An 8,819-nucleotide genomic window follows, 5' to 3' on the forward strand; every position below is an offset into this window, starting at 1 on the left:
TTTCAAAACCGACAAGAATAACACTTTCAACTGCGACATTAATAGACAATATATTCTCTAACCAAATTGATATTTTCTCCATGGTTTGAGCAAATTTCATGTCATGTATAACTTTATTAGTTATGGCGGAAAAGGTTAAATCCGGTTTAGGCATGATGGGTACTACTACCACGAAGGTAGGGGGCGCTCTATTGACAATATCTACGGCTCTGAATCGTGAATCGAATAGCGTTTGGAACTCGAACAAAATTGCGTTCGAAACTTGTACACGCGTTATAGAGACGCAGCACGCGTTCGCCACGAATGCCTTTTACCGTCATTTGAAGGACGCCCTCTAGAACATGGTAGTAACCTTCGTGATCAACGACATACGTGGTATACGTGGTAACTCCAAGAGTTACTCATTTTTTTTTTAAAGTGTTTTTAGTAATAGCACAGTAGTAGGCCTATACAGAATATTGTTATGAAAGAAAATTTTCATGAAAAATCCAGATACACTACAATAATACACACATCTGCATATTGAAGGATAAAAAACATACAGAGTGCTAAGAGCGTGGAATTATTTTTTTTTTACTGTGGTATTTATCTTTAATAGATCAATGAAGATGTATGCATTATATATGTGTAGGCCTTATTAATGTCTTTGATGCAAATATAATTTTACCATTAGTTGGAGCAAATTTCATTTCATGTATAACTTTATTAGAACCGCCTACCGATCTAACAAGAAGAGAAGTATGGGACATTATTACGCTATGCCTGTAGAATTGATATGCAATATTATTTGCTCTACCCAAATATTTGCTTTTGAAATCAATAGTCAGATAAATCCGGAAATTATGTTGAGTATATTGCATTGTATACCACCATGATTGTTGTCATGCAGGTACCCTATTGCTGGTGTTGGTACGGTTTACTGAATCCAGTTTTATTCACAGCAGGTACATATTTCAATAAAGGTTAAATGTTATTCAATACAGGATATTGTATTTTTTCAAGTAATTTCCCTATTAGTTGGTGTTGTGTGGTTTACTGAATCCAATTTTATGCATGACAGGAGCATTGTCAAATTCTGGAAATTCCAAATTTCTAATAAAAAGCCATATAAAATTGGAAATTCCAAAAACCGTATTGACAAATACATTTGTGAATTTAATGTGATATATATTGACCACTTAGCAGGGGTCCCAAGCAGTGCAAGGAGCCACTTCGGGGAAGACTTTTTAAATGAGCTTTCTTTCAAAATTTATTTTGCTGTGCATGGTGATACCTATCGGCACGGATGCCCAGTAGACTATTGATATCGCGGTAATAAAAAAAAACAAAAACATGCTAATATTGTGAATTTGTGGGAGATTTGCTATTTTTCAGGAGATTTTTCTGGTTTACGGGAGGTCTTTCAAATTTCCAGGAAATTCCCACGACTTGCGGTATACTTGAGACCCCTGACATAAATATGTTTTTCAAATTAGTAATTTAAAGGTAAGGAAACATCATAATAACTGTGCTAAAAACTTAAAATAATTATTTTATATGTTTTGATTTCATAATTTGTGTATTAAGTAAGTTCTACTCTTTAAATAAAAACACTTGGTAATGTTTTACAGTTGTATACCATTTTATAGTTTCACAATGTTATTGCTTCTTGAATTGGTTAAATTTGTAATTTATTTGATGCATTTAAATAAGCAATTCAATAATATGTATATATTGAAATTTGTTTCTAAATATTACCAATATTATTAATCAATCCATGTCTGTCGTCAACCAATTAAATATCAATCACCTGTTATACAATTATAATCTAAATTTCTTTTTGCAGGCCCTAAATACGGTATATTCTGTACACCAATATGGGAGTGAGGGGACTTACAGCATTCATCATAAAGAATAAAAAACATTTGAAGAAATACGAACTATTTGAAAATAAATTAATAATTGATGGTAACAATGTACTATATGGAATTTACGAGAAGGAAGAACTAAATACTCATAGAGACTCTAAATACTTTGTGTTGCTTAACATTTTTAAAGACTTTAAATGCATGCTGGAGAAGTGCAATGTGAAACCAATTTTTGTTTTCGATGGTGGTCATGTGGATAAAAGAAAGTTCCCAGCTATTAAAGAACGACGCGAAGCCAAGATTAACGATGAAAAAGGAAAAAGCGAAGAAGATATCTTTCTTACTCACATTATGTTAAAAATACTTCGTGATCTTGGGATTTGTACAGTTTGGTGCGACTTTGAAGCTGACATAGAAATTGCAAAAATTGCAACGGAATACAAGTGCCCGGTACTTTCAAGGGATTCCGATTTCTATCTAATGGATCTTCCTAATGGATTCATTAATTACCTTGACTTTAATTGGAAAGAACCAACCGAACGCGGAATCCAGTGTAAAATTTACTACCGTAAGAGGTTTTGGGAAAAGTTGGGTGTTGTAGAAGAATGTATTCCTTATGTGGCAGCGCTGGTAGGGAATGACTTCATTCCATCTCAACGGACAGTCGACGAAGCCTTTGATTTGCTAAAAGGACAAGAATCAGTAGGCTCATTTTTTAAGAATTTCATTAAAGAAATGAATTCTTCACTATCATGCTATGTTTTACCTGGAACCTCATCAGCCCTTGCATACCTTGATAACCAGGAAGAACCCATAGAGAGTGTATTATCTTCCTCTTTTCCTCCTTGGTTTATTAATTTGTATCGAAAACGTGGGATATGTAAATTTTCTCTCGATGTCGTGCTGCATCAATACCGGTTTTTGAGCCACAATGTGGATAGTAGAGATGTGTCTTTGAGTTTGCGCAAATTGCAATATGGTATTCTCATGAATAACAGCGAGTCTGTCGTAAAAGAGTACCAACCTTCCATAGACTCAGATGAACTTATAGAAGTGAATGTACAACCGACCACAGAGTTTGGATCTACAGCTGTTCCAAGTATACAAAATATTAGAAGCCTGAGTGATGATGAGCGTGAGAAATTGTTTTTCATTTTTCTGGAATCCGACAAAATTGAATGCAAGAATAAGGAGTTACACCTCCCTATCGCAGCCTTCAAATTCTTCTTGAAGCACAGGCCCGAAATAGGCCATGGTTTGGCAGTTGCTACTCGGGAGGAACAAGCATTTTCTTTGTGGATGATTATACTGAAACATGCGATGTCTTTAAACCAACTGTTGAAATCACCAATTTTTGAATTCGACGTCACTATAATTCACAATGAACGTGAGGTTTTTAGTCAGTTGATTGTAGCAGAAGATGTAGATAAAGTGCCCAATTTATTACAGCCTGCATTGGAATTGAAGAGGCACATTGCCAAACTAGCTAAATCAGCACAAGCACAAATTCTGATTTTTGGCAATTCAATATGTGAAGGTATTATTGCACAGAAGTTTCATCGAACTAAATCAACGAAAGTGTACGCCAAACGTGGAGCTTTCATAGCTGATGTACAAAAAATGATAGAGGACACTTACGGTGAAAACCCTGAATACTTAATACTTCAAGCTTGGACCAATAACACTACGTTTCAAACAGCAGAAGAATGCCATTCTCAGGCCAAAATTCTTATTGAAACCGCTCTCAACAAGTATCCTGCTTCACACATTATTGTGTCAGGTGTGCTTCCAAGATTGTCTCCATTATGGGGGAATAGAGTATCCAGTAAGCTAAATAAAATATTTGAAACTAATTGTCAAGCTAATGTGCGGATTTCGTTTGTTGACCACGTCCATTTATTTGTACATCGTGCTAATGGGAACATTTTGAAAGAACTTTACAAGGACAATGTCCGCCTAAATAATAAAGGCCTAGGTATACTTGTAGTTAGCTTACGAGCAGCTATTGATGAGGCAGCTTACTCTGCCGGGTACATGTACCAAGCAGATTGTTCCAGTCAGTTTCCTCCCTATTTGCCACCTAGACCTGCTTCTGTGCCCTTTTACCAACCAGCCTTTCACCATCCTAGGCTCGTTGCCCCTTTTGCCTATGGTCACCAGTTGCCACCAAGGACCCGGCCTTTTGGCGCCGTAGGGATGCCACCTAACTGTTTACCACCACCCGGCAATTTTCCACCATAGGTCCGTCACTTGCCACGATGTACCATTGCCACTATGGCTCATGTAACCCGACCTTTTTACAATAGGCCGGTTATTTCCACCCGCAGTGTGATGCAAATAAAATTATGCCGAGGCTGATGAGAAATTATGCTTAATTATGCTAAATGTTAAATTTCGAATAAGCGACGCCTCTTTGGATAAGCGCCTCCATGTTAAGTTTCGAATAGGCACCCCTAAATAAGCGTTTCCCCCCCCCCCCCCACCTCTTTCTTTCAAAAATGCAAACTAAACCATTTTAATACTATTTTTTTCTTCAGTGAGAATTTAATAAATTATTGATATAACTCGGATCTTGTGTGGTTTGGGGGCATACTGTGTAGGCTAGTTCCAATAAAGTGTTGTTTATTTAGTATTGCAATTGTATACACAAACGTTTAAAATACTTCCTCAAATAACTACCCCTAACAACCTTCCTGAAATAAAAGAAAAATATGATAATATGGTAGGTAAGTAGACAGCAACGACCTATGCACACGATGCAAAAGCGATACACTTTATTTTAAAAAGTACAGACAGTAATGAATTAAAGATTAGCAAAACAAAGAACAAACAGAACGTTTTTCAAAAGTGTGTGGGGATCAACAAAAACCCCGAAAAGGGAGTGGGGGGGGGGATAATAAAAATTAAAAAATAAAAGATACCTCAGAAGTCAGAAAAGCTCATTTCCTGAAAATGAGCTTTTCTGACTTCTGAGGTGTCTTTTATTGACTTTCAAGTTCTTCAAAATTCAAGGTTTCCCCTCTTGAAAACGGCCAGGTAAACTTTCTCATTCTTTTTACAGTTAAAAGGCCTATTTATAGTAGTAGTTGCATTAGCATTCATTTTGCCATGAATCGATAAATCCCAAAGAGAAGGAGGGATCCTCCCTCGGGAAAACTTTTCTTGCATTTTTTTCCGATCGTACAAAAATCTTCCTAGACATTATTTTCTACCAAAAAGTGGAGGGGGGGGGGCATAACACAACAAAAACAACATATAGGCCTAACACAAGTTACAAAAAAATAATATCAATAAATATCAGTAATTGCACTGACATATAACAGCTGAGCAGCGAAAGCGAAACCACTGCATTTGTTATAACCAACTCCCTGCAGTAGAGTATCAGTATCTTAAAAAAACACTCAGTAGGCCTAGCCTCGGATGGACCGAACGCGAATTTCGCGCTGCGCAAAAGCCCTTCTACAATATTTAAAAAATAATATTCTGTACAAGATATAATATAATCATTTAAAGCTTGGATTACTACAAAACTTCTTTATTTCATTACCAGTCAATCTAAGTGCCTGAAAAAGAATAGGCCTATATTCTGTATTATTAAAATTGTAGACATGATTTCACCAGGCAAATTTCCAAATTAAAGTGACAAATAAACTAACCAATTATAAATAGGCCTATTTGATTTTTATTGTTTAATAAGTCTTTTAACATGCAAAGAAGGTACAGAAATAGTGTTTAAAATAAAAAAATACTCACATTTAAAAGGCTCATGAAGGAAAAAATGATATGTTGGCTTTCTTTTCCCAGAGGGGCAAGGTACGATTTGGGTGGTGGGGGCAAGGTCCCTGACGAGAGCAAAGTGGGCGTGATCGGGTGTGAATTAAAATGTTTCGAAAGTGGTCCAGGGAGTGTAGCCCCCCAAAAATATGATAATTCCGGTTTTCAGAGGGTTATTCAATCGATTCTAAATATAAAGTCTACTAATATTTAGGAAATAATTTGTTTTTCTCCCCGACGAATTGTATGTTTTTTTTTCTTTTCTGGGGGTGGGGGAAACTGGGAGGGCAAGAAAATTTTCTATGGGGTGCTTGCACACCCCCACCCTCCCGCGCCCAGCGCTGCCACTGTCATTTACCCTGATATTTTAAAAAATTATTATCTCTAGTCGTTCCCAATTATTTATTCAATACTTCGTTAATGTCCATAGAATAGAGCCTATTTAGACTTTTTTTGTCAATAATGTTAGTACTAGAAATATTAAACCTAATTTATTACTTACATTACAGACGATATTATCATTTTCAAGTATACTCTGTAATCCTAAAACATATTGGAATGCCTCACAGTTTTTAACATGATCAAACATAACACTATCAGATCGTGAGGAATGTTCTTTAAGTCTAGTTATTACGCACCTATCTGTCTTACCAATACCCTCAATCGCTATTACAGCCCTGGACATTAAAAATGATAGACAACAGAACTTCTGTACTCCTTAGGGGTTTGATTTTTGTAGATATAAAATGAGAAACATTTTTATACTGCCATAAAGTTACTCGTTTATTCATCATTTTGCTCGTACTGATGCTTTAAAATATACTTCAATCCATAATTTTCCTGTTGTTTGGTCATCGCTTCCCCCTTTAATTAAAGATTATGCTGTTGTTCACCCTCTTAAATTATTTTTATTTAAGTTAAGAAAACACATAATTGATAATACATAAAGTTTTGTATAAATTGCAACTCCCTGATTCTGTAAAATTTCATTTTAATTATATTTCCCTTTTCAACTGCATATTTTTTTTTTTTGTGGATCTTGCATTTTATTCGCTTTTATTTTACTGGACCTTTCTATTTGTTGGTCTTTGAAATTTTTTTTTATTGAATTTGTAAATATTTGAATTTTAACAATGTAATCTGTTGTTTGTACAGGGGTTGCAGACACATTCGTGTTATGGCGCATTGTTGCTGCTGCAACCCCTGGCCCGTTTGATGTCAAATAAATAAATGAAAAATGAAATAAATTTTACCTCTTTAATTGAGTGTTTCTTTACCTTATTTAAACATCTACCTAAAATGAACTCACCTGGTTTTCCTAGAAGGCAATCTAACCCAAATCTTAATCAAGCTATCATCAGTAGGCCTATGTATACATTTAGGTTAATTTAATTTCTTAAGTACCGGTACATTATTAACAACTTTTAAAGGGTACCCATTCCAAGACATACACTTCCTAATGTTACTAAGCTCTGCTTGAAGTTTATCAGGAGTACACAATCTGTGGGTTCTAGAAACTAAACTACGAATTCCATGGAGCAAAGCTATCATAATGGACATATTGTTGTATTGTATGTGTATTTTTACGATATATACTCATGCTTCCTACACTGTTGTTAAATTGTAAATCCAGAAAATGTACTATGTCACTGTTTTCAAATGATTCAAAAGTAAAATTTATCTTTCTATGAAAAGCATTAAAGTAGCTTAGAATTTTGGGGAAATCATTGGGCTTAACTAGTACTAGCGTGTCGTCAACAAAACGAGTATAAAACTTAATAGTACCTGATTCAATAAGTTTAGGAACAACAGACTCTTCTAGTTGAGTGGTAACTTCAAGAGTTACTCCTTTTAAAGTGTTTTTAGTGTAATATAGTAGTAGACCTATACAGAAAATTGTTATGAAAGACAATTTTTAAGAAAAATCCAGATACACTACAATAATAAACACCTCTGCATATTGAAGTTCTGCTTGGGCGGGTGAGGGACGAACGAGTCCATTTTCAGACCTACTATTTCCGTCTACTAACCCTATATGCCTCATTACGTGAAGTTACGCCTATGCAGAATCTTTTGTAAGACCCTCGCCTAGGCTACGGAAGAATGTGCACTAGGCGCCTATACATAACATTTAACAATACAAATATACACGACATTGAAAAGTTAATATATTTACTTAAATTACCGTACATATTATTAACATTCGGTTCCCTTTCTCTTTTTCTAGAATATAGCCGGCAATATTGTTTCAAAGCAGTGAACACTAAAAAAAATCTTAACTTCAGCAGTCATGTTGTAAAAGTTGTAGTTTAAATTTATTAGACCCATTTTCTCTTCCAGTTAAAGATAATTTATTCATATAGGGTGAAGATTGAAAAATCATAGATTAAGTAGGCCTAGTACAGGGATTTGCCCGGGGTCCAAGGTCCCCGACGAACAAAAGTGGGCGTGGTCGGGCGGATCCAGAGATGTCCAAAAAGTGGGGGTTGGCAGCCGAAAGTGGGGCTGATCGAGACAACACTACCGTAGGGGGCCCTGGGACATGCCCCCTTGAAAGCGTCGTTTTCTATACGCCCAAAAATAACCTCTGTTGCGTTTTGGGCGATCATTTTTTTTTCACTTTCCAAAAGGAGAGACCAGGGCCGGCCACGATGTTCAAGGGGCGAGGTGTAGCGGGAAGGTCCATTATGTAGAGGGGATTGGGGTTGTAGCTCGGTGATTAAAGCTTGCCTCCAATCCTAATTCTTATTTTCTTGTGACACTATTTAATCAGATTAATAGAACTAATATAAAACAAGGATACCAAATGCGCAGTCGTGGATCTGGGGTGAATATGGTGTCTTTTGTGTCTGCTTCTCCAGTGGCAAATCCAGGAATTTGAAGTAGAGGAGGCCCGGAGTGGGACTTTCAGGGGCAGAGGGTCTAACTCAGCCCCACCATGGTTATGGCTGAGGTAAGAACATTTATGATTACGGCACCTCTAGCGAGCCTAGTTTAAGCTTAAATAAGGATGAATCGGGTGATATCCGGAATTAGGCCCATGTGGCCGAATCTGGGAAAAACGATCAGGTTAAATTTGGACAATTTTGGTAGAAACCATGAGCTATCCCCCGTCATTGTCCAACAGTTTCGTATTCCATGACTCCTACAGATCACAAGATTCCTCTGCAGGTTGATAAATGCCACTTAAAGCAGTGG

The sequence above is a fragment of the Anneissia japonica genome, unplaced genomic scaffold, assembly GCF_011630105.1.
Source record: "Anneissia japonica isolate Jap-2015-1 unplaced genomic scaffold, ASM1163010v1 scaffold287869_len1821871_cov162, whole genome shotgun sequence".
Classification (NCBI taxonomy): domain Eukaryota; kingdom Metazoa; phylum Echinodermata; class Crinoidea; order Comatulida; family Comatulidae; genus Anneissia; species Anneissia japonica.